Raw genomic sequence first — 12,540 nt, forward strand, 5'->3', positions numbered from 1 at the left:
TCCCTCTCCCTTCCTCTATGTAAAAAGTCAATAAAATATATTTTTTAAAAAAAATCCTGAACAAGTAAGTGATTAATAGCAAGGTTGCAGGATATAAAGATTAAATGTAAAGTGTCAATTACTTTCCTATATACCGGCAATGAACAAGTGGGGTGTGAAATTAAAAACATAATACCAATTATATTAGTACCCTCAAAATAATTAGGTATAAATAAATCTAACAAAATATAAATAAGATATATATAAGGAAAACTACAAAACTCTGATGAAAAAAATCAAAGAAGAATTAAATAAATGAAGAAACATCCCATGCTCATGGATAGAAAATCTCAATATTGTTAAGATGTCAGTTCTTCCTAATTTGACCTATAGATTTAATGTAATCCCAGTGAAAATCCTAGCAAGTAATTTTGTGGATATTGACAAACTAATTCTAACGTTTATATGGAGAGATGAAAGACCCAGATTAGCTAAAGAATATTGAAGGAGAATAAAATTGGAGGATTATGCTGTCCAACTTTAAGACTTACTATAAAGTACAGTAATTAAGACTATGGTATTGGTTAAATAATTGACAAACAGATTGGTGGAACAGAAGAGAAAGCTCAGAAATAGATCCACAAAGATATAGTCAACTGATCTTGAATAAAGGAGCAAAGGCAATAAAATGGAGCAAAATTCGTCTCTTCAACAAATGGTGCTGGAAGAACTGGAATCCACATGCAAAGAAATGAATCTAGACACAGTCCTTACACCCTTCACAAAAATTTAAGTCAAAATGGATCATAGACCTAAATGTAAAATACAAAAGTATTGAATTCTTAGAAGATAGCATAAGGAAACCTAGATAATCTTGGGTGTGGCTTTAGATAGACCACCAAAGGTATGATCTATAAAAGATAGAACTGATAAGCTGGACTTCGTTATAATTAACATTTTCTGCTTTGCAAAAGACAATGTTAAGAGAATAAAAAGATGCCCTAGTTGGTCTGGCTCAGTGGATAGAGTGTTGGCCTGTGGACTGAAGGGTCCCGGGTTCAATTTCGGTCAAGGGCACATGCCCGGTTGTAGGCTTGATCCCCAGTTGGGGGTATGCAGGAGGCACCTAATCAATGATTCTCATCATTGATGTTTCTATCTCTCTCACTCTCTCCATTCCTCTCTGAAATAAATAAAAACACATTTTTTTAAAAAGGAGAGAATAAGAGGACAAACAACATTCTCTTGGGGGGAAATATTTACAAAAATACATCTAATAAGTGATTGTTATCCAAAATATACAAAGAACACTTAAAAATCAACAAGAAGAAAACAAACCAATTTTTAAGAATGAATTTTTAGCCCTAACTGGTTTGGCTCAGTGGATAGAGCATCGGCCTGCGGACTCAAGGGTCCCGGGTTCGATTCCGGTCAAGGGCATGTACCTTGGTTACGGGCACATCCTCAGTGGGGAGGGTGCAGGAGGCAGCTGGTCGATGTTTCTCTCTCATCGATGTTTCTAACTCTCTATCCCTCTCCCTTCCTCTCTGTAAAAAATCAATAAAATATATTTTAAAAAAATAAAAATGACTTTTTAAATCCTTTTAGACCTATTAGACACCTCACTTTTCCACCCTAGTTAAAAACCCCACTAAAGAAAATATACAGTTGGCAAATATGCAAATGAAAACATGCTCAACATAACATGTCATAATGTCATCAGAGAAATGCAAATCAAAACAAGGAGACTACATACCTATTAGAGTGGCCAAAATCCAGAAAGCTGACATCACTAAATACTGGCAAGAATGTGGAGTAACAGGAGCTCCCATTCATTGATCCATATAATTTTATTAACCAATGTCACCCTCAATAAATTCAATTAAAAAATCAGTGGTTCGCAGGGGTTCAGGGAGATAAGGACAGGATGAATAGCCAGCACACAGAGGATTTTTAGGGCAGTAAAAATACTCTGGCCGAAACCGGTTTGGCTCAGTGGATGGAGCGTCGGCCTGCGGACTGAAGGGTCCCGGGTTCGATTCCGGTCAAGGGCATGTATCTGGGTTGCAGGCACATCCCCAGTGGGAGGTGTGCAGGAGGCAGCTGGTCGATGTTTCTCTCTCATCGATGTTTCCAACTCTCTATCTCTCTCCCTTCCTCTCTGTAAAAAATCAATAAAATATATTAAAAAAAAAAATACTCTGAATGATACTACAATGATGGATACATGTTATTATGCATTTGTCCACACCCATTATATGTACAACACCAGGAATGAACCATAATGTAAACTATGGACTTTGGGTGACTGTGATGTGTCAATGCAGATTCATCACCTATACTAAAATACACCATTCTGGTGGGGGATGTTGATGATGGAGGTAGGACTTATATGGGAAATTTATGTATCTTCCCTTCAATTTTGCTGTGATCTTTAACCGCTCTATAAAAATCATCTCAATAAAAAATTAAAAATTAAAGAAAAATAACATGATTTAAAGCAAAAATAGTAACAAAATACTGTGTTGTTCATAATATAAAGAGAGGTAAAATATATAACAAAATTGCACAAAAGATGAGAGTGGAAATGAAAACATAGTGGTAGAAGGTTCTTACACATTATATATGAAGTAAAATATTTGAAAGTACAGTGATAAATTTAAGATGCAAATTATAAACCCTAGAGCAACCCCAAAACAAATATGCCTTTGCAAGGTCACTTTGTAACTCTTTTTTCCTCCTTTTTTTAATATATTTTTATCCATTTCAGAGAGGAAGGGAGAGGCATAGAGAGATAGAAACATCAATGATGAGAGAGAATCATTATTGGCTGCCTCCTGCATGCCCCCCTACTGGGGATCCAGCCCACAATCCAGGCATGCGCCCTTGGCCAGAATCAAACCTGGGACCCTTCAGGCCGATGCTCTATCTACGATGCTCTATCCACTGAAGCAAATCGCCCAGGGCACTTTGTAACTTTTCTCACCAAGAGGTTAACTCCACCCACTGAATCTGGGTTTGGCCATGTGACTTGCTTTGGTGACTGAGACATTAGCAAACATGACACAATGAGGAGCTCAAAATATATTTGTACATTGGGGTTTATTCTTATGCTGCTCCTGGAACCCTGGGGATACTATATACATAAACCAGGATTAGCCTGCTGGATGATGAGATACCCACCCCATGTCCCAGTGGACTGCCAACCAACCCCCTGTAGCAGAGCTGCCTTGCTGACTTGCAGCTGACCATAGACGCATGAGTGGCCCAGCTGAGATCAGCAGAAGAAATGCCTAGCTGAGCCCAGCCTAAATTGCTGACCCCCAGAATATAAAGCTAAATAAATGGTTGGTTTGTTACATAGCAATAGATAACTAATTGTGTGTGTGCGTGCGTGTGTGTGTGTGTGTGTGTGTGTATAAGAATAGATAAGTAAAATATCATGGTTTGACAGAGAAAATAGTTGAATTCAGAATTAATGTTAATGATTAATTATACACTTCGATGGTTTCCAAATTTTCTCTAAAAAACAGGTAATCTTTCATACACAAAAATATCAATGTCATTAAAAAATATCTAATTCAACATAAAAACATTATTTCCACTAAATACCAAGAGTTTAAAAAAAGGACATTCTTGACCTGATGCATTTGAATAAACGGACAGATTTTAAGTTCTATCAGAGTTTGGGTATAAAGAATTACAAGTATATAGAAAATTGCATATGTTACAAGACAAGACAAAGATTAGCACTAGAAAAAAACAAACAAACCTGGTTTGTGAAAAAAAAATTAACAGTATAACATTTGGTTCAGTTTTTTGATATAGACAAAACTACAATAAGGTAAACATCAAATATGTGAAAGGTTAAGGGGGAAAGGTAATGAAGAAATGAGAAAAAAATAGTAAGAAAGCAATAGAAGGTATCTAAAACCAAAAATTCAAGAGAAAAGCAGTTAAGCATGTTATTTTTAAACAAATAAATATCAGAATAAACAGGTAAAATGATTTCAAATCATTGACTTCAGGTAGTGGAAAATGGTAGAAAATAAAACTAATGCAGGGTCTACTACTTTTTGTTGGAAGCCATGTAGAAAGAAATCTTTGACTCTGATAAAACACATACATACTTTGAAAAAATAAAAATTTAAAGAGAAACAAAAAAGGTCCAGGAACCAATTCAAGTATATATTTGGTGTATAATAATAGCAAAACTTCATATCAGGAAAAATTACTTTAGTTGACTCTACAACTGATCATCGATTTGGAAAAGCATACAGTTAGAGCCTGGCCTCATACATATCTACACTAATAAAAGAGAAACATGGTAATTGGCGTACGACTGCGACGCTTTTCATTGGCTAATCAGCGAGATATGCAAATTAACTGTCAGCCAAGATGGCGGCCAGTAGCCAGGCAGCTTGAAACTAACATGAGGCTTGCTTGCCTCAGTGACAGAGGAACCCAACAATCCCCACCTGCGGCTGCAGGCCTCTGAGCCTGCAGTTTAAGAAACTCTGTAACAAATACCACAGGACTTCAGCCAGCAGGATTGCAACATTGTAAGCAAAGGCCAGAAATCTACTTTCAGCAGCGGAGGCCTAAGAGCTGGAGCCAAGCCTCAAAGCTAAAGCTGGCCCAGAATAAAAAATAAAAAATAAAAAAAGGAGCGGTTGGGAGCTTCAGTCACTCGCCAGCCTGAAAAGAGCCCTCAGCCCCTCACCCAGACTGGCCAGGCACCCCAGTGGAGACCCCCACCCTGATCCAGGACCCCCTTCAGGGCAAACCAGCCGGCCCCACCCATGCACCAGGCCTCTACCCTATATAGTAAAAGGGTAATATGCCTCCCAGCACGGGGATCAGCGGAGCCACAAGGCCTCCCGGCACCGGGATTAGCGTGACAGGGGGCAGCGCCCAAACCCCCTGATCGCACTGCGGCTCTGTGTGTGACAGGGGGCGGGGCTACAACCTCCCTATCCATCCTGCTCTGTTAGTGACAGGGGAAGGTGCCCTAACCCTCTGATCAGCCCTGATCTGTGCCTGATAGGGGGGAGCTCCCCAACCCGCCCCCCCCCCACGGGCCCTGCTCTGTGTGTGACGGGGTAGAGCCATAACCTCCCCATCGGCCCTGCCCTGAGTGTGAGAGTGGCGGTGCCCCAACACCCTGATGGGCCCTGCTATGTGCGACGGGGTCAGCGCCCCAACCCTCTGATTGGCCTGCTCTGTGCATGACAGGGGGCGGCGCCCCAACTCCCCAATCGGCCCTGCTCTGAGCCCAACCAGGGCTGCACCTAGGGATTGGGCCTGCCCTCTGCCACCTGGGAGCAGGCCTAAGCCAGCAGGTCGTTATCTCCTGAGGGGTCCCAGACTGCAAGAGGGCACAGGCCGGGCTGAGGGAACCCCCCTCCCGCCCAGTGCACAAATTTTTGTGCACCGGGCCTCTAGTCCTATATAATAAACGGCTAATATGCAAATTGACCGAATGGCAGAACTACCGATCGCTATGATGCGCACTGACCACCAGGGGGCAGGTGCTCAACACAGAAGCTGCTCTCTGGTGGTCAGTGCACTCCCACAAGGGGAGCACCGCTCAGCCAGAAGCCGGGCTACGGCTGGCAATTGCAGTGGTGGTGGCAGAAGCCTCTCCCACCTCTGTGGCAGTGCGAAGGACCCCTCTGGGTATGTCTGACTGCCGGCTTAAACCTGTTCCCTAAGATGGCAGTCGGACATCCCCTGAGGGGTCCCACTGCGAGAGGTCACAGGCTGAGCTGAGGGGACACCCCCCTCCACCCCAAGTGCACGAATGTCGTGCACCGGGCCTCTAATATTAAAATAAATCCCTATAAATAAGAGGGTTAAATGTTTTTTTAAAAATGTAAACTAGCCCTAACCGGTTTGGCTCAGTGGATGGAGCGTCGGCCTGCGGACTCAAGGGTCCCGGGTTCGAGTCCAGTCAAGGGCGTGTACCTTGGTTGCTGGCACATCCCCAGTGGGGAGTGTGCAGGAGGCAGCTGATCGATGTTTCTCTCTCATCGATGTTTCTAACTCTCTATCCCTCTCCCTTCCTCTCTGTAAAAAATCAATAAAATATATTTTTTTAAAAAGTGTAAACTATAACAGAACCATGAAAAATATCTGTTGTAAATTTATTCAAAAATATTAAGATTCTCATAAAAGTGTTTATGCTGTTTACTTGTGGGAGGCAGAAAAAGGTGTGGGAGCAATATTTTAAGAGAAAATATTTTAATTTTCACTCTGTACTGGTTTATATTGTTAAAGGTTTTTCAAACAATTTTTTTTAATTTGAGTTTTAAATTTCCTTTGCTTCTTTAGTAGATAAAATACAAAAATGTTTAAGATAATTTAATATTTTCCCAATTGTAGGTTCACTATTTAAAGGAAGATATTTTGATGCCAGGCGTATTGAATAATAAAATCTATTTTCTTTTGCACAGTAACTTTGTTTTTTCCTCACTAGCCAACAAGAAAACATTTTTTTCTTAATCATTCCTTTGCTCTCTTTTTCCCCCATTTATAATCATGAATCCATATTCACTCAATTTTAGAAGTAGGCTCAAATAATGGTTCCACTATTTACATACAGTATGACCATAGTCAAATAATCTAATATTTTCTAGCTTCAATTTTCTTATTTGTAAAATGGGACTAATATCTGCTCAATTTTCCTCACAGTGCTGATATAAAAATTAAATGAGTAAACATAAATTAACTGGTACAAATATATATTCCAAAAAGCTATCATCATATCATTATTAACTAGTGGCCCGGTGCACAGATTCGTGCACACTGAAAGGAAATTAACTAGAAAAAATGTTTCAATATCGCTATTCACCCTTTCTCTATAATAGAAGTGTCAGAGATTAAAGAAAATTAGTAAAATGTATATGAAAATAATATAGAAATTGATTAATAAACAATAACATAAAACAAAGACATGATATAAAAACATTGATAAAAACAATGACTGATAAATTTATTAAACTTATTCTAATATCTTCCTGTATACCACATTAAGATTAAAAACACGTTCAGAGTGCTTGACTAATTTCCCTTGTGATGAAGTATTTACAACTATAACTTTAACATCATACGCTCTTGGAACTCGAGAGAAAGCAACATATAACTGACCATGAACAACCTCTCCTCCACAGATCCTGTTAATACTTCAGCTTTGGTTATGTAAAATCACAATCTTTTGATAATAAATCTAGTACCATTACAAAGACCCCCTTTACAATTAAGATTTTCAGTAGCATGATGATTGCACCCACTTTCAATTTTAATTTATGTCATGGCATTCCCGAAATAGTAATACTATTAAGAAATTCGATGGGAAAATTTTCCTTTTCAACATCTCAGTTGAATCAATGGGATTATCACTCAAACAGGTGTGAAAATCTCCATCGAGTATATCCAAAATTTCTTCATTTAATTTATGAACGTGCTCATTTTTAGGACAAAGAATCGCACATTTAGATATATTTTTAATATTATCTATAGATATACTATTTCCAAAGGTAGCTTCAATAATAGATCTGTTACAAATCATTTCATGGGGGATTTCAATAATATCCATTCCTAAATGAAAACTGCTATCAAGTTTGCCATCTCCAAGTTTTACTAGCCATTTGCTATAAGCAGAATCCTCTGATCTCATATTTGTTTTAAGAGACAATTGTCTGAAACATCCCCAAACACTACAGTACTTTAAATTCATTTGTACTGCCCGAACCAGTTTGGCTCAGTGGATAGAGCGTCGGCCTGTGGACTGAAGGGTCCCGGGTTCGATTCCAGTCAAGGGCATGTACCTTGGTTGCGGGCACATCCCCAGTAGGGGGTGTGCAGGAGGCAGCTGATCGATATTTCTCTCTCATCGATGTTTCTAACTCTCTATCCCTCTCCCTTCCTCTCTGTAAAAAATCAATAAAATTTATTTTTTTTAAAATTCATTTGTACTATGGCTGATCGCATAGCATGCAACACAACACTGAGACATTGTCGAAAATCTCCTCTAAGAAGAATTTTCCCACCAAATGCAACATTCAAATTAATAATTTCTCTTAGTAATCTATGGCATTCCAAACTCACGATTGACAATGACAGATCAAAACACACACGTGCGACTGGCGCCAGTGAGAGCTTTATATGTATCACGCATGCACCACAAGTCAACATTTATTTTTAAATTGCCAGTGTGCGTCATATATGCCAGCCAGTCAGTCAGTCACTTAGCCTTTTATATATAAAGATAACTTTGTGAAATACAGGTTACTGGTGGTTTTTTTACTTTATTTTTGTTGTTGACACTAATACAGATATCCCCATTTTCTCCCTTTGCTCACCTCCACCCAGCCCCGCTTCTCTCTGGACATCACCACACTGTTGTCTGTGTCTATGGGTTATGCATATATGTTCTTGGGCTAATCCCTTCACCTTCTCTCATCCTGTCCTCCTGTACCCACTGACAGCTGTCAGTCTGTTCCATGTATCTACTTAAGTGTCTTGCATATAATTTGTTCAAAAATTTGTCTGCCTTGAATATATTATACTTCAATTAGTTGGTAATATTATTTAACAACTTGTTCTGAGAGTAGCTACAGAAATCGAAAGTTATTTCGAATCTTTTGTTTATATTAAGCACCAATTTGCCTGTTGGTCCCTGAAATCATTGTTTGATCTTTTATTTTTGTATGCTACAACCAAAATGAGCCATAGAAGAAAAAGAAAACATTTTAAAACCTGCTTTAAGTTGCCTCTATTTAATAGCACGGTCACCCCTCCTTAAGTATATGGATCTGAGTAAAATCTGTAAGCCACAATAGTGGCAAGTTGTGCACATCTTTAACTTTGGCCATTTTTTTTTTCATTCATTTATTCAACAAACATGTAAGACTGCTAGATACAGGTCCTGTGCAAGATATTGGTTATAAAAACGTGAACAAGAAAGACATCATATTTGTCCTTATGGGCATGCTGGCAAGGAGGCAAACTAAACAATTAAACGTACAAATAAATATATAAACTTTGTTAAACATTGTAAAGAAAAGAGCAGGATGTTGAGAGGATGAGGGAGAATAGTGAGGTTGTTGAGAGGATCAATTCTAAAGCTGATGGCCTGGGTTTTATTTTAAACCAGCCTCTACTCATCAGTTTTGTGACATAAACAATCTATTTAAATGTTCTGTGCCTTAATTTCTTCATCTGTCATTGGGGAATATATTAAGACATTTTTCATAGAGTTAATATAAAATTTTAATTAAGCTCTCTTGTCTTATTTTGAAAACTATCAAATTCACAGAAAAGTTAAAAGACCTGATACTAACTTTTAACTCACATGAATCTGTATTTATCAGGCAAACTAATATTTCTACAGTGCTTAGAAGAGTTTCTGGCACATAGTAAACATCATATCACTACATAAGCAGTTATGTTAAATAAAAGTAAATTAAAACTATGAGAAAATGATTTGTAAAATACTTTTCAGAGAAAATTGGTCATTTTCTCCTGAGATCCTAGAGAACATGCCAAATGTTGAAGAGAGGGAGGGAGGGAAAAAGAAAGAAAGGGAATGAGAAAATGTGGAAGAGAAAGACAGAGATAGAGATAGAGTCAAAGACAGAGACAGAAAAAAAGAAAAGGCAGGAATTAAGATGAAAAAGGAAAAATAAAAGTCCAAGGTTTTGCCCAACAAGACTTTATCTGAAGGTCAACAGCGCTCTCTGCTGGACCTATGTCTTTTCTACACACTAGGCGAAAGTAATAAATTAAAATACTTTATTTTGTGGAGTGGTAGCATGTATCACTTTTGTAAAGGAATATAGACAATGTTAGCATTTATTTACTAAACAAACAAAAAAAAGCAAAATAATGTATCTGTAAAAATACCTCCCCCATTGTGAGGATTTGCTAAAGGAATGGAAACAATACAAATAAATTCTAGAGAAAATGATTATAAATAGTGGAACAAAGTAATATCAGAATGGTAATGTTCTACTTTTAAAAACAATGTTTTTCTTAACTATATTTTGACCACATGGAGACTAGTTCTTCAACATATAAATTAGCAGTCAAAAAAGGAAACTAAATGTCCATTCCAGTGACCATGGAAGGTAATTTAAATAAGAGAGGAGGTATTGACACCATTTTCTGAATTGAAGAGACAATGAGGAGACTGGAAATGATAGGAAGGTAAAAAGATAACTATCCAATTCTCCAATCCACAGGATGGGAACCAAATTATTTTACTAAAAACTGAGAAAATTTGAAAGAAAAACCTAAAAAGTTTTAATGTCAAATTTAGTGGAAGACAAAAGTTATTTAATTTATGAAGGAATGTTTTAAAAAAAATAATACAACTGCAGATTTCAAATGTATGAAGACTACAACATTTATATCTTTGTAGGGATAAACGAATGAAACCATTATTTATTAATCCAAATAACCATTACTTTAAAAAATAAATATTGCCCTCCCTAATAGCATCTTATAGGAATCAAAATAGGAAAAGCATCCTTAGAATTTAGAGCTGTTAGATCTAAATGAAATATAGGTATACTAAATCTAGTCCTACCATCCTTTCCCTCCCATTTGAAGGAACAGGTCCTAAAAAGAAATGGTACTTGTACAAGTCCCTCAAATTACCTTATTTAAGATCTTTATATGATACGCCCTAACCAGTTTGGCTCAGTGGATAAAGCGTCAGCCTGCGGACTAAAGGGTCCCAGGTTCGATTCTGGTCAAGGGCATGTATCTTTGTTGCGGGCACATACCCAGTAGGGAGTGTGCAGGAGGCAGCTGATTGATGTTTCTCTCTCATCAGTGTTTCTAAGTTTCTATCCCTCTCCCTTTCTCTCTGTAAAAAAATCAATAAAATATATATATTTTTAAAAAGATCTTTATATGATAGATTAAAATCTAATACATAAATTGAGTCATATAAACTGTCAACATAAAAAAGTTCCAAAATACAGAATGTATTTTTTAAATTACTTTAAGAATTTTGGTGATAAACTAATTTCAGAAGCTGTAATACAATAAATATTAAATCTTATGAAACAGTTTTCTTCTACTTCTTTATGAAATCACCTATTCCAGAATTAACAGACAAAATTTTTGTGGTTTATAATATGCCACTCTGTTAAAGATTAAAAAATATTATACAATGAGGAAAGAACAGTCCCTGTATAGTGTGAAATGGATACTAGATTTATCAAGGTGAACACTTCATAAGTTATATAAATGTCTAATCACTGGGTTGTACACCTAAAACTAATATAATGTTGTATGTCAATTGTAATTGAAAAAAAAAAAGATTTTTAAAAAGAAAACTTGAAAATAAAGAGCAGAAAAAGAGTAATAAAATTTTTTTAAGAAAATCATTGTAGCTATTAAAATAAAGAAGAAAAATTACCATAGTCTGTCAGTCATTCTTTCAAGTAAAAATGATGTTGTATGAAAAAAAGTGGCTAGTTCAGCTCAAAATCCAAACTATCCTACCACCAGTGTTCTTCCTCAAGACAATCATTGTATTCCTGTAGGCAAAAGTGTTTCATGAGCAACACGCCTTTCTTCACACAGAATGTTAAAAATCTCAAGCACTGAGATTTGATAAACAGTAATTTTTATTGCTTCATCAAGGGAATTCTTAAGTAAAACTGGCTTTTTAAAAAACTTTATATTAATGATGAAGAAAAATGCTATTAGTACAGGTTGGTGCCACTATCTTATTGTGCTAAGTCACCAATAGCTTTACCCAGCATTGCTTCTGCATCAGTGTAAATGTCAAGACAGTAAAAAAAAAAAAAAATTAAGAGCAAATAACATCTTAATATTACTGTTAAAATACTTTTGGCCTCACAGAGCACCTGAAAAACATCCTAAGAATCTCCAGCCCTGACCGGTTTGGCTCAGTGGATAGAGCGTCGGCCTGCGGACTGAAGGGTCCTGGGTTCGATTCCGGTCAAGGGCATGTACCTTGGTTGCGGGCACATCTCCAGTGGGGGGTGTGCAGGAGGCAGCTGGTCAATGTTTCTCTCTCATCGATGTTTCTAACTCTCTATCCCTCTCTCTTCCTCCCTGTAAAAAAAATCAATAAAATATATTAAAAAACAAAAAAAAAGAATCTCCAGAGCTCCATGATCTGATGATGTGCCTTCCCTCTAACCCAGAGAACTCTGACTCTGCTGTCATGCCCTACAAAGGAAGCCAGGGCCTGGGATGGGGGACAGTGAGATAGCCCCTCCCTGACACACACTGTCCTCTCAGGAACACCAAGCGGACAGCTGAATCGTGGATGGATGCGTATACTAGTACTAGGGGCCCGGTGCACGAAATTCGTGCACTGGGTGTGTGTGGGAGGGAGTGTCCCTCAGCCCAGCCTGCCCCCTCTCACATACTGGGAGCCCTCAGGCATTGACCCCCATCACCCTCCAATCACAGGATCGGCCCCTTGCTCAGGCCTGATGCCTCGGCCAGAGGTGTAGACGCCCATCAACCTCCAATCGCCTGATCGGCCCCTTGCCCAGACCTGATGCCTCCGCC

The 12,540-nt window shown here is 38.0% G+C and overlaps 1 protein-coding gene across 1 annotated transcript in view; it reads right to left on the reverse strand.

Annotated features, from left to right (window-relative positions):
- The window catches only part of BRIP1 (BRCA1 interacting protein C-terminal helicase 1), a 116,932-nt gene that overhangs the window by 88,734 nt on the left and 15,658 nt on the right, over positions 1-12,540 (reverse strand). The window lies entirely within an intron of this gene.

The sequence above is a fragment of the Myotis davidii genome, unplaced genomic scaffold (genome assembly GCF_000327345.1).
Source record: "Myotis davidii unplaced genomic scaffold, ASM32734v1 scaffold684, whole genome shotgun sequence".
Lineage (NCBI taxonomy): Eukaryota > Metazoa > Chordata > Mammalia > Chiroptera > Vespertilionidae > Myotis > Myotis davidii.